Source organism: Giraffa tippelskirchi, chromosome 14 (genome assembly GCF_054371585.1).
Source record: "Giraffa tippelskirchi isolate mGirTip1 chromosome 14, T2T-mGirTip1v1.2.pri, whole genome shotgun sequence".
NCBI classification, from domain to species: domain Eukaryota; kingdom Metazoa; phylum Chordata; class Mammalia; order Artiodactyla; family Giraffidae; genus Giraffa; species Giraffa tippelskirchi.
This window is the reverse complement of record NC_137288.1, coordinates 51873170-51897673: the sequence shown is the minus strand read 5'-3', so window position 1 is coordinate 51897673 and position 24504 is coordinate 51873170. Positions and strand designations below refer to the sequence as shown.

The window sequence follows — 24504 nt, the reverse complement described above, 5'->3', positions numbered from 1 at the left end:
TTCAAAATTACATACTCCTTATTTAGTAGTAATCACCAAAGCACAAAAATGTAACTTTATTTTCACAAATAAATGAGTGCATCAAGCTATTTCCACAATCCTAGATATCACGTTGAAAATTTATCCCGTCATGAACCTTGGTTATGCTTACTACCCCCTGAAATCTGTGATAAAACTAAAAATACATAAACAAACAAACAAAAACAGTATTTCAGTTAAGCAGGCTTTCTTACCACATTCTAATCTAAAAAGAAGTCTCAATGAGGCCAAAATAGTCTTTACTTTTGATGACAAAATACACTAGTAAAACAATTGAAAAACAACAAAAAAACAGACTTGTAAAATATAAAGATGATGCTACTTAAATAAAAAGAACCCAGAATACAGTGAAGCAAATGATTCTAATCCAATTCAAAGGAAATGAATTTCAAATAAACAACAAAACCATCGTTCCTGATTCTTCACTTCCCCCCCAAAGACAACACAGAGGACAAGAAAAGGCAGAAGAAAACAGAAGTGCAGTGAGGAGCCTTGGCAAGTGGCTGTATGGACAACAGTGCTCTAACAGTTAAACACGAAACGAGGTAAACAGACCATGGAAATCTTCCTGGGGAGAGCATGCACTTGTGTTTCTTGAAGTAGACCCTCTGCTTGTGATTAATCAGATGGATTTTTGGTGTTGCGTGTACACTCTTACTCAGGCACCCGTGTCTCAAAGAAGGTGCCTAAGAGCAGAGCAGACGGAGGGCAGGAAAAGATTAGAGGAAATGGACAGAGGCAGTCACACAAACCCCACGTCGGGCAGGCACAAAAGGAGAACCCCTTTCTCACCCAAGTGTCTTCTCTATGAACCAGGCCAGGAGACTCAGCCATTTCCCCTTGGCGCCATTTGCCCCAGCACTGAAATCAGAGGAAGGACTGGTAGCCCCACCAAAGAAATATTTTAATTCCATTAAAGGGTGGAAGAGCTTGCTTGGGTAATAGAGTCTCCCTCAGCAGATGTTTCTAAGATTAGATAATCATCTGAAAGATTAGATCAGTTTAAATGCTCCCGAGCAAAAACAGGAACTGGAAGCAAGACACCTCCAAGTCATTCATTTTTAAGTATGTATTAAGATCCCATTTTAACTAGTCTTCTCAAATTAGTAACAGGGCGTACCTACTTCCCTTCTATATTTGGGCTTTAGAAACTTACATTCACACCATAACAAAATCATGAAAAGTTAAAAAGTTAATAGTTTACTGTCACTTAATACCATGTACCAATAATCTAATGAAAAAAACTATGAGCCCCACCCATGCGTTCACCGAAAAATGGATTTAAAACAAACAAAAAAGTTACAGCAACTGTCTGCTTTCTCCTTGCCTCTTATAAGGAAAAAAAAAACAACAACAACAAACCAGTCAGCAGAAAGAAGCCTATAGCCCAAAATATTGATTGAAGAAGTGCTCTGAAACTTACCTCTTAGCAGGTTAAGAGTGTCACGAATGCTATCAAGGGAGATGGACGCTCAAAACATCTCTGTGGCCCTGTGTCCTCATGGCCCAGGGGTGGGGAGGCCATCCTCCGGCCCACTGCACCGCCCCCACCACCTGCCGAGTTCTGCCTCCCGCTCCACCTGGGAGCCAGGATCTGTCCTGCGGCTGCCTCCAGCTCTGCGGCCCAAGAAACAAAGGGCTGTGAGGGAGCTTCTCCTCGGAGCAGAGAACAATTCCCAGCGCACTGGAGCTATTTAAAGAGGTGGTGCCTGCGAGACCAATGCTGCCTTGGAGCCTTCCTGTTTGTGTCCCGGCTCAAATTTTCATCCATTTCCGAATGAAGACTGCAGAGTGTAATCAGCCCCGAGAAGGCTGAGATTTATGCAAACCCGTGTGGTGTGCAAGGGAGATTTTTAGAAGTCTTTTTTCCCTTTCCTTCTCTTCTTTTTTCCCTTTCCTTCTCTTCTCCACTAAGTAGACAGGAGGCTTTATTAAAAGCACTTTGAAAGTCAAAAGCAAAACCTGTACCTGTTGTGATCTGGTAAAAGTTGTTCTAACTCCTGAAAGCTTCTTAACCTGAAGTATAGAAAGGAAAGACTGTGTGGATGATTGAACCAATGTCTATCAAGTAAGAACACAGAGAAAAACCATGAGATTCGTGGTCAGAAAGCAAGGGTTTGATTCAAAAAACCTTCACCGTTTGCTAGCCTTCAGTAAAGAAATACACCCAATCTCTCTGAGTCTCAGTTTCTTTGCCTGAATAAATGGGATCAGTAACACGTGCTTTATGTGTCTGCTTGTGAGAACTGTGTAAGATGACTGGAAAAGACCCCACACTGCGCCCAATAATGTCAGAGCATGTGGTCATTACATCATGGCGTCCAGCTGCCCAGTGGCCGTTACAGACGTTATTAGCAGCTGGATAAAAAGAGATAAGCCTGGCGGGCTACGTCCGTGGGGTCGCAAAAGAGTTGGACACAACTCGATGACTAAACAACAACAAGAGCGAATACCTCTCCTCACTTCTCTCCAAAATTATACAAAATATAAACTACACAAAATTATACAAAATATCCATTTGTTTGCCTGTTTGCTGGCTGCCTCCCCACTGGCGCCCAGGCTGCCAGAGAGTCAAAGGCTTCACCGGGAATGCTGGTTTTTAACAATAGCTCCAGTACCCAGAACACTTTCTTGCATATAGTAACATGCAATAAATAATTGCTAAATAAATGAACAGATAAATGCAACATTTCGGGCAAAATCAAGCTCAAAGCTCTACACATGGTAAGCCTGTAACAAATACATGTCACATTAGTGAATGTACAGCCACTTTTTTTTTAATAGAAAAACACCCCAGGAAAAATGCAATGTGATAGAATTTTAAGACAAGTTGAAACTCTGAAAAACATTTTAGATAAATATGACTGTATGTTTTTTGTTAGATCACCCAGTTCTAAATACATTATTAAGATGGTTCTTGAAGTGAAGTTAAAGTGTTAGTCGCTCAGTCATGTTTGACTCTGCAACTCCATGGACTATAGCCTACCAGGTTTCTCTGTCCATGGAATTCTCCAGGCAAGAATACTAGGAAAAAAAAAGAATACTAGAGTGGGTTGCCATGCCCTTCTCCAGGGGATCTTCTTCATCCAGGAATCAAACCTGGGTCTCCTGCACTGTAGGCAGATTCTTTACCATCTGAGCCACCAGGGGAGCCCACAAACTTCTTACTCATGGAGGAAGGATTTCAAGAACAAACTCAGCTAAACATTTTCAGCAAATTAATTCATATTGGATACTGTACCTAATATCCACAAACTTCTTATCTCATGGATACTAGTTACAATATCTAATGTGAATTAATTCGTTGAAAACATTTAGCTTAATTTGTTCCTAAAATCGGAGAAGGCAATGGCACCCCACTCCAGTACTCTTGCCTGGAAAATCCCATGGACGGAGGAGCCTGGTAGGCTACAGTTCATGGGGTCGCTAAGAGTTGGACACGACTGAGCGACTTCACTTTCACTTTTCCCTTTCATGCACTGGAGAAGGAAATGGCAACCCACTCCAGTATTCTTGCCTGGAGAATCCCAGGGACAGTGGAGCCTGGTGGGCTGCTGTCTGTGGGGTCTCACAGAGTCGGACACGACTGAAGAGACTTAGCAGCAGCAGCAGTTCCTAAAATCCTTCCTCGGGCCTGTTTTTGTTCAAAGTGGAAACTCTCTCTGTTTTGTTGCCCTTTAAGTCGGAGCTTGGTGGTGGTGGGATTGATGAGAACTCATTGATTTTTTTTAAGAGCATTACCCAGACGAGAAGGCTAGAGACCATGTGGTCCCATGCGGTCCCGTGTGGCTCTTATGATCCGACTACTGATGTTTAATATAACATAACAATGTGTCTGGAGACAGGAGAGTCGTGGGGACCTGGAACAATAGATTTAGTTTTGAGCCTTCACATTATTGCCTGAATCCAGGTCAGGCTAGTTTAGGTCACTAGAGATTAAAAACCAATTCTCTGATGGCTGCTCATTAATCTATTATGTGTAAGGAAGAAAGCAACTTGAGTGGATATTTTTTCATTCTATAAAATTACCAGGAGAGGCAAGATCCTGAATCTTAAGGATCATGTGAAATGTAATTCCCTCTTTGAAGGGTTTCTCTTGCTTTGCTTAAGAAATAGGACCCCACTTCCAAGTTTCTCTTTCCTTCTCTGCACTCTTTCTGGCTCCTGCTTTATAGACAGAATAACAGCTGTCCTACTACAGGTTTCTCCACAAGCGTTAAAAGTGGAATATCAAGATTTAAAGTTGCTCGCTTTGAATGGAGCCATTTTAGTTCCAAAATATAAGGAAGCATCTCGTGATCACTGAACCTGAAAGTTCTATAGGTTTTGGCCAGCGAAGAAGAATCTCTGAAGAACAGAGTCACGACCAAATAAAAACAGAATTTATTACCTTTAATAACTGTCCGTTCTGTTTTTCTAAGGTAGAATTTTTGACACTGATGTTAAGGCTTTCTACATCCCTCCTCCTCCTCCTCTCATGGGCCCCCTCGGTGCTAGAGGCATTTTTAATTGAGTAATTAAAGATTTTAAAGAAGACTTTTGACAGCTTCCAGCAAAAAGGCTTTCTCACCTTACCTATAGCCTCCAGCCTGATAAATATCAGTCTACACAGAGCTTGTGAGTTCAACCCTGAGGGTTACCAAGTGAGGCTTAAACGCCTCCAGAAACATGCATGATTGTGGGGGTGGGGAGTGAACTGTGGAAATGACCGGGTCGTCAAGTTTCTTCTTCATCTAATGAAGAAAGACCCTCTTTAAGCAGTTCTTGGAGAAGTTCTAACACCCTTCCCCTTCCCCGGGGAAGCAGATGTACCCTGCTAGCTGTTTTCTGTAAAAGAGTTTTATTGCCCTAATTATTAATACTAACAGACTTAGTCAAGGTATCATTGTGTATGGTTAACGAATAAAAAGATAACTTTAAGTTACTGATTACAGGGTCTCCTTACGCTTATTTCTATCATTATTTGAGACTATATAACTCATTTGAATGAACATTTATCTAATGCTACAGAAGGCACAAAAATCAATCTGGTAAGGGACAAGAAGTTATAGGCACGACTAACAGGAGCAAATATCACAGCACACATTATCCCAAAGAATATCATTACTAGGTACGTACACTGGACAACAGAACAATAATGAATATTTCCTTTCTGCCATCTGTTGTTTTATAGGACAGCACATTTCCTATCAGCTGACTCGAATGAGTAAAACAAAGTCACATTGAAAGATTAATCTTATTGATAAGGATGCATTTTGATGGCAATTAATTCTAAGAGGTTAGGGCTATTTCTTTTCCAAAATGAGGAACAAAGAAGACAGTATTTCTCCCTCCTTTCCTCCCCAACTGGCTGTGGGATAAGGGCTCCCTTAAATGCTTTAAAGACATAAGGTTCTTATCCTCCAACAATTCACGAACTGGTAAGACAGGTACAGAAACATCAAGTACAAGGTAGTATGTAGTAAAAGAGAAAGGATCACCAAAGGTCAAGAGTGCACGGCCGGAGACGGGAAGGACACAGGGTCAAGGGCTTTGTCACTTCCAAGCTGCTTCATCTTCCAGAAACTTCATCCCTCTAAGCCTCACTTTCCTCATGGATAAAACAGAGATCATACTAGTATCTGCTTCCCAGGGCTCTGATGAAAATCAAATGAATTTATGAATTCATTTCACAGCCTGTGTGGCAGCTGAGCCTGTGGACTGAGTGTATGACTTTGGGGGAAGGATGTCTGAACAGTACAGCTCTATGACTTCCACACTTTAGGACAAAGGGCATGCCCAAGGACAAAGAGAGATATTTTTTGAAGACAAAAAGCTAAATAAATTCATAGGAAGACCCTGACAATCCTAAATGTGCATTCACTGAAACCCAAGGCTTCAAAATATTTGAAGTAAAAACCCTTAGAACTGAAATCTCAGAAACAGTTGACGAGTTCAATACTCCATGCTCAGCAACAACACACAGAATAAGACAGAAAATCAAGAAAAATAGAAAACTTAAATAGCATCAACCAAATCAACTTAATGGATATTTTCAGAATACTCTTACCCAAAAGAGCAGAATATATATTCTTTTTAAGTTCACAGGGAGTATCACCAAGATAAATCATATGCCAGATCACAAAACAAATCTTTATAAATTCTGAAGGATTGAACTCACACAAAGTATGTTTTCTGATGACAAAAATACTCATTTAGAAATCACAAAAGAAAAATATCTAGAAAATCTCTAAATATTGAAAGTTAAAGGACACACTTTTTAAAAACCCATATTATCAAAGAAGAAATCCCAAGGCAAATCAGAAAATATTTCTAACTGAATAATAAGAAAACTACAACATATCAATATTAGTAGGATACTGCTAAAGCAATCCTTAGAGGGTATTTTATGGCATTAAATGGTTATTAAAATGGAAGACAGGTCTATAATGAATGACCTAAGCTTCTATCTTAGGAAGCTAGCAAAAAAAGAACAAATTAAGCCCAAAATAAATCAAAGCAAAGAAATAACTGAGATAAGAATGAACAAAAAGTAATGCAAGAAAGATTAAACAGATGAAAAGATAGAGAAAAATTATTTAAAAGCTAGGTTTGGGAAAAGATGAACAGAAATGGTAAATTTGTAGCTATTTTATGAAGAAGAGAGAAGACAAAAATTAACAGTATTAGGAAAGAAAAAGAGGATGGTCCTAAAAATCCTCAAGATAGAAAATGGATATTAATGGCATACTATAAACAACTATGGGTTTCCACAGTGGCTCAGTGCTAAAGAATCCTCCTGCAATGCAGGAGACACAAGTTTGATCCCTGGGTCGGGAAGAGCCCCTGGAGGAGGAAATGGCAACCCATTCCAGTATTCTTGCCTGGAAAAATCCCATGGACAGAGGAGCCTGGTGAGCTATAGTACATGGAGTCACAAAAGAGTCAGACACAACTGAGAGACTAAACAACAACACCACCAATAAGCAACTATAACCCAAGAAATTCAATAACTTACATGCAATGGACAAATTCCTTGAAAGACACCAACTACGAAACTTGACAGCAGAAGAAATGGAACCTATCTATATTCATGCTGAATACTGACTGATGATTTCATTGTACTTTTCACACAGCAGTAATTTATTCACAGATAAATGAAAACTAGCTTCACCAGTGTGATAACCTCAGCTTCAAAAGTTCTTATACCAATGAAATTAAAAACCTGAAAGCAGGAAGGGAAAATGAAGGGTGAATGAAAACAGCCAAAGTCATAGCACTTGCATAATTAGAGAAAAATTATTATTATTTAATACTTTTAATTACAAGTAGGTTTTAAAATAAGTTTTAATATGTGTCTAGATCTCAACCCATCTCTTGTTCAGAATTAAAAAGTTTGGAAGTGAAAGTATAGCTTCCGTCACAACACAAATGGTCCTGAGTAGATTTCTAGGAAGGAAAGAAGCAAGGTGATTGACAGGAGGAAGTGTGTTTTGAGTCCAGGAAAGCAAACAGTTCTTGTTTGCTGCAAGCCATGAACAGCCAGCTTTGACTATTAGCAGCTATGTGCCAATGATTACTAACTCAACTGCATAGTGAGGGCACGAAGTCACAGGATGACTGTTGCTTTTATGCTGTACTTCTACTAAAACTTGATTTTATTGCCATTTCCAATAGCTCTTGGGCTTGGGTGGTAAACGACAGCCTTTTAGTAATTCTGCAAAGGATGCAGCTGGCGAGAAAAATGTAATCACATATGTATCTAACAAGGAAGAGCAAATAAAAACAAAACACGATTCTCCACTTACAAGTCAAACAAGTTACGAGCCTTACCTAACAGGTTGTGTCTTTAAATTCTAATCATTAGTGATCATTAATCAATGAAACTCTTTTATTTTTCTCAAGTGTTTATGTTTCTTATATTGGGAAGTCAAACAATAGGCTAGACTTTTCATACGGAGATATGTACAATTAAGATGTCATGCAGGCTTAAAATAGTGATAATAATAATAAAACTCTTTAAGTGTTTACTAGGTTCTGATTAGGTATTTTAAGTGCTTTACATGTACTATCTAATCTCATCCTTTGTACCACCCAATGAGACTGAACTATTACTTCCATCATTTTACAGATCAAGAAATAGAAGCACAGAGAGGTTATGTAACTAGCCCAGGATTGCACAGCTAGGCTCTGATGCTGTAAAAACTGAGGAATAATTTCCAATGTGCCAGTTGCTAACTCTGCTTTCACATTACAGGAATTGACATTTTTACAAGTTTTTGTTTACTTCTGGGAGTGACATTTTTTGCCTGTATGGTTTTAACCTGAATCAGGAAAAATACAGTATGAGGAAACAGTACTACAATACAGGTCTGTGAGCTTCTCAGTAGCAGGTCATTGGCTGGGATGAAGAGCATTTTCAATAATACAGAAGCACACTCCCAAGGCAACAAGCCCATCTGTAAATGGTGTAGTGAGAAGGTGTTAACACTAAAAGGCAAGCAAGGTGGAGCTGAGACAGCACAGCCGCCTGTCTTCCGCTGACCCAGAGGACAAAGAAATCAATTCAGTCTCAAAAGCAAAACTTAATGCACCCCCACATCTTGGAATGAGCAAAGGATGTGACAGCTGTTTACAGAAACTTGTCTTGGAAACCCAATCTGTAAGACGAGAAAAATCGTACTTGATCAAGTATTCTCTGAGTAGAAGACCTACAAGGAAGATGCGATCACTAGCTGATGTTTACATGACTTCTGGGAGGGAAAGGGAAAACCCTAAACATTTATCGAGTCCCCAGGTTGAGCCAAACACTGTTATGTCGTTCCCATTTCACCTGATTAAATCTTGACAGTGTATCCAGAAGGTGTTATTCTCCCCATTCCTAAGGTCTAGAAAAACTGAGGACAAAAGAGGTTATGTAAAGCGCAAGCAATAGACGTTAAAGCAAATTCTGTATCTAAAACCAGAGAATAGAGTATAGTTCAGCAGGTAAAGAATCTGCCTGCAATACAGGAGATGCAGGTTCCATCCCCAGGTTGGGAAAATCCCGTGGAGTAGGAATGGCAACCCACTCCAGTATTCTTGCCTGGAGAACTCCATGGACAGAGGAGCCTGGCAGCCTATGGTCCATTAGGTTGCAAAGAGTCGGACTGAGGCAATTTAGCACACGACTTAGCAAGATTAAGGAATTAACTCTTATATATAAATCTTACTGTGTGGCAGTCCTTGTTCTAAGGTCTTTACTTACAGTGATGTCTTTAATCCTCATGATAAGTCTACGAGATTAATTCTGCTATTACTATTATCCCCAGTGAGGAAACTGAACAGCTGAAGAGCTACATAACGTGCCGAAGTCAGTAGCAGAGCCCGGAAAACGTTCTTCAACACTGATTTGGTTCTTTTAAAGCTAACAGAGGGGAATTCCCTGGAGGTCCAGTGGTTCGGACTCCACGGTCTCTCTTCCAGGGCTATGGGTTTGCTCATGGGTCAGGGAACTAAGATCCAGCAATCTGGGATAAATAAAAACCTGGACTTCTCCAGGTTCAAGATGCCTCAGCCCTCTTCAGGATGAGAGTCACCTCATCACTGAGACTTCAGTTTAAAGATTAACCTTTCGGTGTCTTTCTGCATTCTTGCCTACAAAAATAAAGTCTGCTCAGCAGATTAATTGAATAAATAAAATGAAAGAAGTTCACTTTAAAAAAAACAAAACGCTAACACAGTTGATCATTTCAACACTGGAGAGGCTGAAAGTGAAACTGGCATAGGACCAAAATGGCCCAATTTCTTTGTATATGAACCCCAATAACTGAGACATATACTAATTTAACTGATTTTTGTGTTGATTGATAATACAGGAAAACTACTTAAATGTTGTCCCAGAATGATATTCATTTTAGAAAACACAGGATGCATTTCAGAGCATCTAGGCTTAGGCATAGTATGACCACATGTGCTGGCTTGTTTAGAAAAATCCCAGTTTATACCTGCTGTAAACAGTGACTTTATTTTCTTGGACTCCAGAATCACCACGGACAGTGAGTGCAGCCATGAAATTAAAAGACGCTTGCTCCTTGAAAGAAAAGCTGTGATAAACCTAGAGAGCGTGTTAAAAAGCAGAGACATCACTTTGCCGACAAAGGTCCGTATAGTCAAAGCTATGGTTTTTCCAGTAGTCGTGTATAGATGTGACAGTTGGACCACACAGCAGGTTAAGCACCAAAGCATTGATGCTTTCGAACTGTGGTGCTGGAGAGGACTCTTGAGAATCCCTTGGACTGCAACGAGATCAAACCAGTCAATCCTAAAGGAAATCAACCCTGAATATTCATTAGAAGGACTGATGCTGAAGATGAAGCTCCAATACTTCGGCCACGTGATGCAAAGAGCCAGCTCACTGGAAAAGACCCTGATACTGGGAAAGATAGAAGGCAGGAGGAGAAGGAGACGAAAAAGGATGAGATGGTTGGATGGCATTATGGACTCAATGGACAGGAGTTTGAGCAAGCTCCGGGAGATGGTGAAGGACAGGGAAGCCTGGTGTGCCACAGTCCTTGGGGTCGCAAAGGGTCAGACACGACTGAGCAACTGAACAACAATACCTGCTGTTCAGACATGATCGGCCAGCACTTGCTTTCAACTTTCAAAAAGTGTCCCATTTTGGACAATAAAGTATATAGTCATCTCACTTGGGCAAAACCAGTACAACTGGCACAAGTCCAATTGCACAAGATGCAGAGCCAATCTCCTTATCATATAATTTTCAAGTCATTCTTTTTAGCAACTCCAGAAGCTATTGGTCTATGCCAACCAGCCCTTGGTTCACTGTTCACTGTTAGCACTGACTCTTTTATCTTTATGTACATTTTTGTTTGTTTGTTTCATGGTCCCACCTCCAAGCTTTCTATTTAACAAGAATTTTCCACTTAGTTTTTCCTACTGATACAGTTAATTAGGATTACTGATTAACTCTAAAACTTCTAAAAGGCTCAATCAATATAAAACATACATCCTCCTTCCTCAATTCAAAACATACCTAATTTTAAAACTTTCTCAGCACCTAAAGCCACGTAGAGTTGTCACTATAAACGCTAGTTTAACATCATATATGCTCACAAAAGAGAGAGTTCTACTGACCTTTCCGTCTCAAACATTTTACAGATTTGGTACATCACCATGGGAATGTCAAATGATCTCACATTCATCTTCTGAGAATCAGAGTTTGTATGAAAACTGTTCTGTGTTGCACTTCGTTTAAATAATTCTGATTCTTTCATCTCCTCATCCGAAAATCTGTCATTTTTACCATCATGAGCTCAGTAGTCCTCTTCCCTGTTTCTCTTTTTTTCTGCCTCTTCCTACCTTCAAACACTTCATTTCCCTCTGGCCCTTTGGCCAAGTTACTGTCTTTCCTCCTCCAATACTTCCCAGTCTATGATGACCACTCAAATGACACTTCTGTCCTTAAGGATTCCATTGTCACTTTTAATTCAGTTTCACTCTCTGACACTGTGCTTTCCAGTAACGCCCCCAACTCGGCAATTGCCTTAGTAGGCCTATGCTGTCTCCTGATCACTTTATAATTCTTCTGAAAAATTACTTACCTTTGGACTCCGGGCCTCTCCACACTTGGATCAAAATTATCCACTCAGATAGAGTCTCCTTGGGAAAGAGCTGACAATAAAGCTTCCGAGCTCCTGGCCTTCACTCAATTTATTGTTCCGGAAGATCCATGAGCAACTGGGATCTTCAGAAAGAAGGGAGGAGACCCCTGCCCTCCATTCATAGAAGATCGGTTTCCGTGTCCTGAAGCACTGGACTGCACTGCTTTACTCTAACCTCGGTCCACGCAGTCACTGATGCTGAGAGGTACAGTCACGAGTCACATGGAGCCAATGGAAAATTGCTCCACGCCAGTGTGAATCAGGATGATAGAGACAACAGCTTACCATGCCCTGCTTAGAGACTTAAACATGTTGACAGTGTTCTCTCTTTCGGAGCCAGCAAGGGTTCTTTAGATCTTAGCATTTAAATTCACCTTGATTATGATACCCAATACTGAACCATATTCATTTTTAATTTCCACTAAATGTCCTCAGCTATCCAAAGAGGTTTAATCTCACTGTGATAATGACGTATCATTCACGGTTTCTCTATAAAAGTTGCTTTGGATGTGTGGTATCTTTTTGGGAGAAACTGCTGTAAGGTTTGAAGATCACATTTAACAGAAGTGAATTTCATTAAAGATGTAAGGAAAGTAATTACAGCTTCAGAGTCACATGGTCAAAGACAAATTATACATTCCATTCTATAATAATGTTTTAAACAAACATTTTTTTCCTAACTACCTGTTACCTTGCTCCTTCATGACAATGGTCTTATTTGTGATAAGTAGATATCCAGAACAAAGCTGGAGTCCTTGCAAACAAGAGAATCAATTGTATCACGTATTTTAGAGCTACTGAGGTGATACTTAAGATAAGCACATGTACACTAACACGTAGACCAGAATTTGACCAAATCTTAATCATGAAAAACGAGCACATCTCTGTGTGTCAGCTTTACCATTAAGACTCCTACAGGAATTTCAGCAAACTCTTTTGTCTTTTATGGACAGAGACAATATTTACCAAGACAAAACTCAGTATGCTTGGGGTGAAATGTTTCTGACTACACTAGAGTCAGACCATCAGAATTCAAGCTTTAAAACAACAACAAAAAGAAGACACCTCAAATCATTCCATCTCATTTCTCCAAATGTTATCCTTTCAATTATCTTAAAAATATCCATTTTACTAAAAGTAATTTTTAAAGATCACTCTCTAACTAAACCACATACTATGTGAGGTTCCATATATTATATTCTTCCAACTATGGACCGCATTTACTGAATAAGCTGAAAATTCGCAGTGTGATACAGAAGGAATTGTAAGACTGCATTATCCCTAAGAATCACAAATACACACAAGGGACAGAGAAGAAAAAAAGGAACTTGATTTCAACTTGGTCTCACTGAAAACAAGATACTTGTTCTTACTGTCACTTTACATTAGATAGAATAGAAATGTCTAAACAAAATTTTTGAAAGGCTAATTTGAAGATTTATTTTTAGTTAGACACAAGCAGTGATTCTCACATCAAATTAATTTCTTACTTTAACCTTTTACAACTGCGATAGTGTACTGAAAGTATACAAAAACATTTAATAGTTTCTTTCAAGGACACTTTCCTTTGAAAAAAAAAAACACAAAAACTACGAAATAAGCCCTCGGGTACCATTTCACACTGGGCACCTGGGTATCCACAAGGCTCTTATTTCTTTGTGCCCTCCCAAATTAAGGCCTCAACGCAGAATCACTTGACTAAGTGGCACTTCTGTAATATACACAAGCTACTGATTTATTAAGAAAGGCCTAAGACTCTATTTTTACTTCACCTAACACTCCTATGCATAGTGTTGATCACAATAGAAAAAAATCACCCTCCATCAGTGAGTCAAAGACAAAGCAGACAGAATGACTATGTGCATATAAAGAGGGAAAAATAAATGCTCGTCCTGGTGGGATGCTACTGAGACACCTCGCAGGAGCCTGCCCTCTACGTTCCTGAATTGTAGCCACAATGATTAAGACGTGCTGGGAGGAAGAAGCCACGATGTGGTCACCTGTCCGTGTTCCTCCACTGAAGAGGCAGAGCCTGGGAGTCACCACGCTGCAATTCCAGCTAAGAACCGGCCTGGCACCGGGTGAGGGGTTTCCAGAGCCCACTGCGCTGAGTCCCTTCTGTTTAGACAACATCCTCATGGTGCAGCGGCTGGAAGGGGCTTGGCAACTGGCCCTGCTGAGCCGGGAACCTGCGTTACACTGCACGAGGTCTGTGTTCACTGAAGACATGAATGGTCGCGGACGCAGAGAGAAAAGACTGAGACAGAGACACATAGGATCAGCAGGCACGCGTGCTAAGTCGATCAGTCGCATCCAACTCCTCGTGACCCCACAGACTGTAGCCTACCAGGCTCCTCTGTCCATGGGATTCTCCAGGCAAGAATACTGGAGTGGGTTGCCATGCCCTCCTCCAGGGGATCTTCCCGACCCAGGGATTGAACCTGAGTCTCTGAAGTCTTCTGCATTGGCAGGCAGAGTCTTTACCACTAGCGCCCTCTAGGAAGCCCAGAGACAGAATCAGATGCAAGCTCAAATTTGAAAGTTAAGCCCTAGTCCTTGGTTCACCTGTGATGCCAGTGACGCAATCAGAACAAATAAGGTCTGTTTCACTTCGCTGTCTGATTTTGGGTCTGGGCTGTGCTGTGCTTAGTCGCTCAGTCCTGTCCAACTCTTTGTGACCCCACACACTGTAGCTGCCAGGTTCCTCTGTCCATGATGATACTCCAGGCAAGAATACTGGCGTGGGTGCCATGCCCTGCTCCACAGGATCTTTTCAACCCAGGGATCTTTCCAACCCAGGGATCGAACCCATGTCTCCCGCATTGCAGGTGGATTCTTCACTGTCTGAGCCACCAGGGAAGCTTGAATTTGGGTCTGAGGATCCAATAATTTATAACACTCACATTCTTTTGAGACAGTTTCAGAAACTGTGGTTATTTGATTCAGCAGGGGAAAGAATTCCATTTGGCCCCACTCACGTTTTCCTCTCAGAACAGAAATGAGGATTAGTAAAAAGCATGGCTGAGCAGAAATCGCATCAGTCTACCAAGGGAGAATGGGCACTGGCCAGTTTGTAAAGGGAGTTAAAATTAAATTCTTAATACAATTTAACATCAATTAAATGCATGTAATGAGAATTACCATCCTGAAAATTAATCTATTTAATAGTTAAAATATAATCAAATTGGTCTGTTCTACAAATGTAGTGCTCCTTCCTTTCTAATTAATCACTATTTTATGAAGTTGGACTTCCCAGACCCCTGGAATTCTTTAAAAGATTTGTAGGCATGTCTTCAAAATGGGGTGGGGGCGGCCCGTAACTTCCATGGTGGTCCAGTGGTCAAGACTTCACCTTCCAATGCAGGGGGTGCAGGTTCGATTCCTGGCAGGGGTTGCTGCGATCCCCCATGCCTTGTGGCCAAAAATCTAAAACTTAAAAACAGAAGCAATATTGCAACAAATTCGATAGACTTTAAAAATGGTCCACATTAAAAAACTGAAAAAAAATGAGACTTTGCTATTTCTTATAGTAGAAAAATTGGTTTCTTGTCTTAGCAACTGCCAACTAACTTCATAACTCTAGATAATTCCAAGGAAAGGAAAGCCATCTAAAATCAGAAAGGAAAATGACACGCCAAGTATCACGGTTTACACTATCACAGAGACAGCACTATCGTTTTCTCTGTATGGAGCCACTATGATGGAGCCACCACTGCCCCTGCAGGGTCTGGTAGGGCCATCTCCAGGTGGGGCACACCAGGAGAGAACCAGGAGATCCTTCAGACACCCCAGTAAAGTAAGTGTGAACCCACTGGTTTGAAGTTTCTTGTTGACTCAGCTGGCAAGGCTCATTTTGCCTTCCAACATCCCATCTCCAACTGTCTCCATTTTTGTGTATGTTCCTCATGGCCATCATTTCCCAGTCTTTAAAACTATATCCTCTAATATCCTGTGAATCATCCCTGGTTACGGAGTCCTAAATTAGACGCTGCTTTTTAACTAAAGGAGACACATTACGTCCAAGAACGATGGCCTCAAATGAGGTCATGACACTAGTTTTACAGGATGAAAAACAAAGGCATTTCCTTTTTCTTTCACGTCCCAGGGATTTTTTTTCTTTTTTTCCTTTACAAGAGAGAAAATCTAACAAAGTGAAAGCATAAGCAACTGATCATGTGGAACCTGACCCTGATTAGCATTTCCTTGGGCTTCTTCAGTGTTTCATTTTCTCTTTCTCATTGTGAGAAACTGCCTTCTATGATAACTTTAAAACGAGAGCTGATTATCTTGCTTTCTAGTTTGGGGGAAAAAAGTCATATATGGCCCCCTCCTCTCCACTTCATAGGCATCTATGGGGCGTGCTGCTGGACAGGGAGAAGACAGGGACGCACGGTAGCTCCAGCGCGCAGGGGGCCGCACACGGTGTGGGGACAGCTACAGAGCAGCCACGTCATCTTTATCATCAGGAATAATGACCGGAGGGCAGCACAGGCCCCCGACTCACCAGGAGCACAACAGAGAGAAACTGGATACAGACTGGAGAAGGAAGAGGAAAAGGCATTAGGGCAGATTTTTCTAGACACCATAAGCTGTGGCCCAGCCCCCAGGGATGACAGGACTGAAGCAGCTGAGACGGGGAGAAGGCTCTTCAGGGAGGGGAACGAGGGTGTGTAGAAAGGAGGCAGAGAATGCTGGTGAGGAAGCACAGGCTCAGCTATACTGTGTGTGTGTGTGTGTGTGCGCGCGCGCGCGCGCACGCGTGCGTGTGCTCAGTCACTCAGTCGTGTCCGACTCTTTGTGACCCCATGGACTGTAGCCCGCCAGGCTCCTCTGTCCACGGGGTTCTCCTGGCAAGAAGACTGGAGTGGGCATACTCCAGGGGATCTTCCCCACCCAGGGACTGAACCTACGTCTCTTGTGTCTCCTGCACTGACAGGTGGGTCTTTTGCCACTGAGCCACCTGGGAAGTTCAGGATATGTGTATTTTACCACAATTAAAAAAAAAAAAAAGCAGCAGCAGCATGGGGTTTTGGAGTGAGGCTGCTCGACTTCACTGGGGCAAATTACTTACCTCCTGCATCTGTTTCTAAACCTACAAAATGAGAGGCAAAACAGTACCTACTTCCTGGGAGTGAAACTCCCAGGGTTTTAATCCACAGAAAGCACTGGCAGCCGTGCGGCTTTATGGGAAGTACCCAGAGATGGGTGAGGGTATGGCACCTTCACGGGCTGAAGAGTTTAAACTGCCTCCTCCCACGGAGAAGTCCAGGAGACAGAAGAAGAAAGCCAGGAAAGAGAACTGAGTCAAGGCTATTGTTTTGAAAATTCATTTTTTTCTTTTTTTTATTCTGTATCTACATGAGGCCATGAATATTAACTAATCGTAATCATTTCACAATGTATGTAACTAATTGTAATCATTTCACAATGTATGTAACCATTTCCTAACGTCAGATAACTATGCTGACATCCTAAACTTATACAGAGCTATATGTTGATAATAACTCAAAAGAACTGGAAAAAAAGTTATTTAAAAATTTTTAAAGAAACCACATTTTGAAGGTAGCACTTTGTCCTTTCTGAGGTCCTCACTGAACTTAAATGAGCGCCAAGGGTATACCCATGAAGCTACTTACACTTGACAATATGAGAAAACCTGTCGGTGCAAAATAATTACGTCTTCCAGTGTTAAAATACTTCTTTTCAAAGGACAGACCAACCACACTACACTAAATGTGCCTTCTGTCCCACGACCTGAGAAGGGCTGCAGTCCTAAATCAATGGATGCCACACATCCTACGAACACCCGTGTCTGATTACACACACGTCATTTGACAGTCTGTGGACAGAGGAGTATCCTATTGGAATACTGCACCTTCTATGGAAAGGAATGACAAGACAATATGAGAAAACATAATGAGTCCTTCCCACAAAAAATGGCAGAGAAATGTCAGAATATGGAAGACTTGAGCTGCTTAATATCTGTTTCCTCCTTGGAAAAATAAGGCTAGATGTTTTCTAAGGACTCTTGGGACCTCAAATATGCTATAAATTGCTTGATGAATAGGCTGTACGTAATCAAGGCACAATATAAAACCCTGTATAAGGAGAAATATCTGTCCAGTCCAGAATTCTGTCAGACAATACTGCCAGGGAATCATTGTAGGCGAGAGGAGTATCTGTTTGGCTCCTTCATTTCTAACTTCCCTATAAAGACATGCTACTAATTTGCAACTCCTGACTTCAGCTCACCTTTCCTGAATCTATTTTCAGTGTGGTACATCTGCTGAATAGATAATGTGCAAACAGACCAGGTCAGTTGTTTGCTCTAATTAGCTTTCAGCTCAAAAAAAATTTTTTTTCCCTTGTGGTTACAATTATATTGGTCAGAGATGGACCAGAAGCTTTAACTCCAACCTCAGAAATGCTTCATTGGCATAAGCAAACATCTTCCTGTCTGTCTTAGCACACAAGACGAGGGACCAGTCGTCTCAAGTGCAGAGCACACACCTGGCACAGGGACCCAAGAAAAGCACTAGAAAGACTGAGCAAACCCCCATTCAGGACACCGGGCTTGGAGTGTGGGAATGAGGGTCCAAAAAAAGCCAAAACAAAACAATTTCCCTCATCTTCCTATTAGAAAACAGTTATACAATCCCCGTCCTTCACGTGTGAAATACTGAAAGATTTCTGCTCCCTCTAAACCTTCCTTGAGAAGTGGCTAAAACTCAGTACTTTCGTTAGATGCTGACTGCCAACGTTTTCAGCCCTGAGAACAGAAACACTCCTTTCATACAGGGATTATTCCATAAGTTCAAGACACTCCCAGCTTCTGTACCACCGACTTTCTCACATCAGCCGGAAAGGCCCAAGTCCAGACATGGCCATCATCAGCAGGCCACCCGGAAGTGTCCTGACTGTGGGGACACACACAGAACAGCAGGCATTCTAGCTGTTTTTATACTGAACTTGTCCGAACTTGTTCAGAGTTCATCTCTAGGTCCTGGGAAACACACTTGATATCATGAGAGCTCTCTCCAGGTATATGAGGTGGTCGTGCCAGCTACACATGTAAAGATATCCTAGATGGAAACAGGAAATTTTGAATAATCTGACCAATATCTTCTTAACCTGTGGTCTATGAACCATCTGAAAAATGCATGCAAACTTGCACAGCATACACATGTGTACTTTTCATAGCGGTCAGTGGTTTTATTAGTATCTCAAAGAGCTCTAGGACTTGAAAAAGCTAAGAACTACATGATAAAAAATAACTCTTCTTGTTTCGGTATGTAAAAATATCACTCAGGTCCCCATGCTAGAGATAACAAGAAAACATAAAATACATCACCTTTGGTTCTCATTTGTATATCTCTGAGCAATTAATTCTAAATTAAAAAACAGCATTTGCCATGCATGCTGTTTGGGAAAAGTTATCCTGCTTCAGTAGTTCATCAAATAATTTTGACAATACAATTTGTAATTTGGCTTTAAATAAATTTATACACACACACACACGCAAAGATATCCTGTACATAAAATAGTTCCCCAAAATAGATATTGATGCAGTAAATGGTTCATTTAATTGGATACTTGCTAAAATTGAGGTCTAATCACACTTGGGCATGTGGAGAATTCTATTCTAGGGGTAGCATAATTCCAGGAAGATGGAAAACCTGTAACTGGATCTCTTCCACCACCTTCCGAAAACAAATAGGGGTGCATTCCATTGCCCCAGCAGCCGCGGGCTTAACTGCAGCTGACCAAGTTTGAGACGACGTACAAAATCTGCTCTGTTATTAGCAACATTCTTGCCTTCATGGAATTACCAGAATGCATGTGGCAGTCAGGGTTTCATTAGTGTTGAGCTAGTTTTCTCCCCACCTGCCTGTATCCCTCTGGTGCACAATGCTAGGAAAATTCTGTCATCCACAACACCCAGCTGTGTCATCCAACCACAAGCCAAGCTAACGGGGGTAAGAGCTACGCTAAATGTGAAGCCTGAGGATGGGACTGACTGGCTGAAGCGCTTGGATTCCAGCATATGCTTATGATTACCATTAAGCCAGCTACTCCCACAGGATAAGCTATTTTATATGGGTTATTTTGGTTGTGAGGCGTTGGGGTTGAGTAGGGGGTGGGTAATAAACTTTCCGACAGTTTTAAAAGAGTTAAGTTTATGCTCTAGTCTGATTTTTGCAAAACTAGTTTTCATTCATTTTGGAAGAAATCTATACAGAGTTGAAGACACCGTCCCATAGTAAGGTACTCTCATTAACTTACTTTCATTGGTTTGGCCGTAACAACTGACACATCTCTGACCACTCGTTGAGCCAATCACACCCTGCAAGTAAACTCTTGCAAATATTTGTATAGACGTTTCCACTACTTCCCTCACCAATTCCTTAGTACATCCAAGCTAGATTGTAAGACCCCTTGTACATTCTCTCTACCCCACACCCTAACCATACACCAGCATACCTACATTACCCAGCATACCCACGTGCCCAACTAAAACACCATTCCTCGTAATTAAAGCCTGTGTCCTCTCCAGGAGGCATTAAGCTGAACAAGTCATGGTTCCCAAAGCCCTCAGGCTCCCTTAAAAGCCCCTCAAGCACAGAAACGCCACCTTGTTTAGCTGTGATCCTTCACAGTGCCCTCAGGAGACAAGTGCTAAGAAAGAAATTCAAAGAAACAATAAATGGATGAATGACTGACTCTAGAGGTCTACTTTCTTAGTTAATTTTCTTATTTATTTTTCTCATACACTTACATTGTTAAAACACTTATTTGGACAAAAGTGTTTATTATACTCACTGTTTGAAATCAATTAATGTATTTGCTAAATGTAAAACTCTCATTCTTTCTTAGCCAGTCCTTGGTTTGATTTCCAGAAGTCAAAGCAAATTAAGCAGGAACCAAAACCAAATGTGCTTACTTTCCAGTTTTGCCTGGGTCTACAACAAAGCTGAGACTCCAGATTCTGATCCTGTGACAGGTTTTCATCTAAACCTGCTCCCTCACCTGAGCCTCTCCTTTACGCAACAGCCAATGGCTGCAGGACAGCTGGATGACAAACACTAAACAAACAATAAAATGAAACCACCAAAAGGCCTACATACACTTTTTACCACTTTCAAGCTCTAATGAAATGATGTGTTTGAATCTCAAAAACCATTATTCTGAGTAAAGGAAGGCAGACACAAAACAGTATCTACTGTAATGTTTTGTTTATACGACTTCCAAGAATAGGCAATACTAAGGTATGGTGATAGAAGTCAGAAACTGGCAGGATATAAACGGGGTGTGAAGGACATTTTTAGAGGGATGGAAATGTTCTGTATCTTACTTTGGATGGTAGTTACACGGGTTAAAAGTCAACTAGCTGCATCAACTGTGAATTTTACTGTATATTGAGCATATCTCAACTTTTAAACGTATTAAGTACATTTAATACATTAATACCTTTAATATGTAAGTACGTTTAATACTGGAGTGGCTACCCACTGCAGTATTTTTGCCTAGAGAATTCTATGGACAGAGAAGCCTGGTGAGCTACAATCCATGGAGTTGCAAAGAGTCAGACACGATTGAGTGACTAACACTTTCACTTTTTTCAAGTGACTATTATCACTAAATAAAAGCTTTTTTGAGGATATGTCTTCAGGAATCTTGAAAATCTTTAGGATCATTGCCATTATATTAATTTCTTGCCATAGGAGTGGTTAAGAGGTTGAGGTGACAAGAGAAAGGAGAAGGCAGGGGGAGGTGGTTCTTGGCCTCCATGCCCATCTCTCTCACAGGAACGTGCTAGGAATAAGTCCTCAGATATCTCAATTGGGAGACCTGGTCTTTCACAAAAACTCAAAAGCAGAAAATGAGGAAATAGTTGAAACATATTTGCCTCCTTAAATTGCATGTATGTGTTGCTGGACGATTGAAAAACACAGAGAAAACATAGAACATGCTCATATATTTCTTGGAAATCTCTGCTTTATTTAAATCATATTAATTTATTCTAATTTTGTGCCAATATAAATAGAAGTATGATATTAAGAAAATTTATCTTTCAAAAATTAAGTTATGAATAAATGCTGTTTTAAATGTGAACAAAAAACCATAAAAGACCATGGTACTCTTCAACAGTACCTAACACTCCTATTAACTGGGCTGTGTGTTAGTCATTTAATTGTGTCCAACTCTTTGCGACCCCATGGACTGTAGCCCGCCAGGCTCCTCTGTCCATGGGGTTTTCCAGGCAAGAATACTGGAGTGGGTTGCCATTTCTTTCTCCAGGGGACCGTCCCAACCCAGGGACTGAACCCAGGTCTCCTGCATTTCAGGCAGATTCTTTACTGTCTGAGCCACCAGGGAAGCTATTAACTGGGCTACCAACTTACAATCATATGAAAAATAAAAATCAGTTCTCCTTATTGGACCAGCTGTATTTTTCATAGAAAATATGAAAGACAAAGACTTTACTGACAAGTCATTCTGACTTTGGTATCTTCTTTGAAATGAACCAAATTCTGATTAAGAGTAATCAAACGTACTACATGAGACAACAATACATGCTTCCTGCGCAGACCACGGAAGTACCCAAGAGATCATCTACATAAGCAGAGTTAATGGAGAAGGGGAAAGATGTTATTACAAAATGAGGACAGGTCAGAATCCATGTTTTGGTTAAAAATCCAGGATTATCTGATTGCCTTCTTTTCCAAATTAACTATAGAGAAGAGAATTTCTATGTTAGGAGGGATCCTAGAGGTCAGCCTGTAGAAGTCCTTCATTACCCTAATGAGAAAACTGGACCTGTAGCCGGGTTCAGTCTGCCTCCATCGTTTTCCCCAGGCTGCATAGCGAGTGCTCACTCCCCACCCTGGCTGGTCTCCTGTCGCCCGGCCTCAGCACACCAGCAACGGGTGGCTACGTGTGCTGTTCCTTTTCCTCAGACTGGTTCTCCTGACAAAACACTCTTCCAGTCTCCTTCCTCCTACTAATCCAGGCTCATTCTGTAAGAGTTAATCTAGCTATGACCCCTCCCAGATGCCTTCCTTAACCCCTTCTTATCCTCATCAATGTAGCCCTAAGTGTTAGTTACACCTTCTCTGCTTTCCCAGAGCACCTCACCCGATCTTTCTCCATCATTCTTCCCACCATTCAAATACCCTTCAAATACTGGGCCTGGGGGCTAATGCTGGGACACAGAGAGAGAGAGAGACATCACTTCTACCCTCAACAAGCTGTCCTTCAGATGCCACTGAAATGCCTGTTGACAGTCCATCTATTCTCACTGAAAGACTAGTAACCATTTTTGCAGCCCCACAACCTGATAGGGTATATGGCATACAGAGGCTCAGCAGAAGGTTGCTCAATTTCACTTTTATTGTAAAAATCAGTTTAAATTCTTCTTGTTTTAATAAGTGAAGTGACCCTTGAACAAAATTTAATCTTTAAAACAATGGAGGCTATATTTACCTTCTTTTAATTATCCATGCTGCTCTCAGTTTTATGTCTCAAGGCATGTTTATTTGCAATTTGCTGCCAGCTTTAATGTCTATCTTTACTTCATAGTATATCACCAAAGAGTTTATGTTATCCTCTGACCAAAGGCTATAGTAGATTCTGAGAAAGCAGGTAGTATGCAAAGTCAGGATGGTATATTCTCCAATACAACACCAGTCCAACATTTCGAATACTTCTAAGCTCAAAATTATAGCCGATTATGAAAATATGATCATATATTTAAAATACCTTCACTATTATTTAGTGAATTAATTGTTCACTTACTCAATAAGCATATATGTGCCAGGGACCCGAGATGAATAAGACATGGTCCAGGGCATCAACAACCTCCTCATCTTTAGAAAGTTCAGCCACGTAAGTCTTACTATTAAGTAGCGGGATAAGCGTAATACTAGAGGAGTATAGAAGCAGAGAAGGCACAGAGGTGGAAGTGAGCAACGCAGCTTGGGGAGGAGGCAGCCCTCACAGAGGAAGCGATGCTGAGATCTTGGAAGACTTCCCCAACAGCTCCTCGGCCCAAGGAGCAGCCACGTCTACACAGATCAGCCCCCACAGGGTTTACTCAGCAGCAATTTGTTAAGACTCTACTGAGTGTCAGGCTCTTTAACGGGAGAGGGGGAAGGCAGTGAAAGCGTCAGCCATGAAGTAAACAATGTTCCCTTCCCAGAAGCGCTGACACACCACTGTGGGCCTAGTGATAAAGGCTCATCCTACACGCAAAAATGTTACCACAGGATCATAAGCAGGAGCTCAAGTATGTTCAGTTCTTACATTTTAGAAGTGCTAGGTTTCTCTCTTGACTTTTGGCCAATGTTGAGTTCACTTTAAAAGCTCCGCTCTTGGTCCTGCCTTCCTCTCTTTCCACCTTCCCACAGCTAAGCTTTGACAATAGGTTCCCCTGACCGCCTCTGCTTCCTGACCTCAGTCATTCTCCAACCTGCAGCAAATAGGCTTCCCCCTCTCACTTCCATCAGACCCGGGCTAGCAAAGGTCTCCATTGTTATCTACGCTACAAAGCCTTCGGACAATGTTTAGTTTTGACCTTACAGGTCATTTAGATACCTGATACGGCTGTTCACTCACTCTGAGTCTAATGCCTGGGCTTCCAGAAAGTTCCCAAATAGCCTCCATCAGAGGCCCCCAAAGCTCTGCCCCACTCCACCTGGCGCTGCTCTTCAGGTTCCACCTTCACTCCACTGCTCTCTCTACAGAGATGCTATAATCTCCTGCCAGATCTCATCCAGTCCCAGTTTTAACTGTCTCTCAAATGCTGAAGTCTCCTCCAAGTAAA

At 41.3% G+C, this 24504-nt stretch overlaps 1 protein-coding gene across 7 annotated transcripts in view; it reads right to left on the bottom strand.

Annotated features, from left to right (window-relative positions):
- ARHGAP28 (Rho GTPase activating protein 28) overlaps positions 1–24504 on the bottom strand; it is a 140073-nt gene that overhangs the window by 103873 nt on the left and 11696 nt on the right. The window contains exon 1 of one of the 7 annotated variants that reach the window (XM_081563364.1): positions 1463–1871. The exons of 5 other annotated variants lie outside the window; for them this stretch is intronic. The gene's annotated coding sequence lies outside the window, so the exon portion shown is untranslated. Of the gene's footprint in view, positions 1–1462; positions 1872–24504 lie in introns of those variants that run through there. One more of the 7 variants, XM_081563365.1, reaches the window with a different exon arrangement.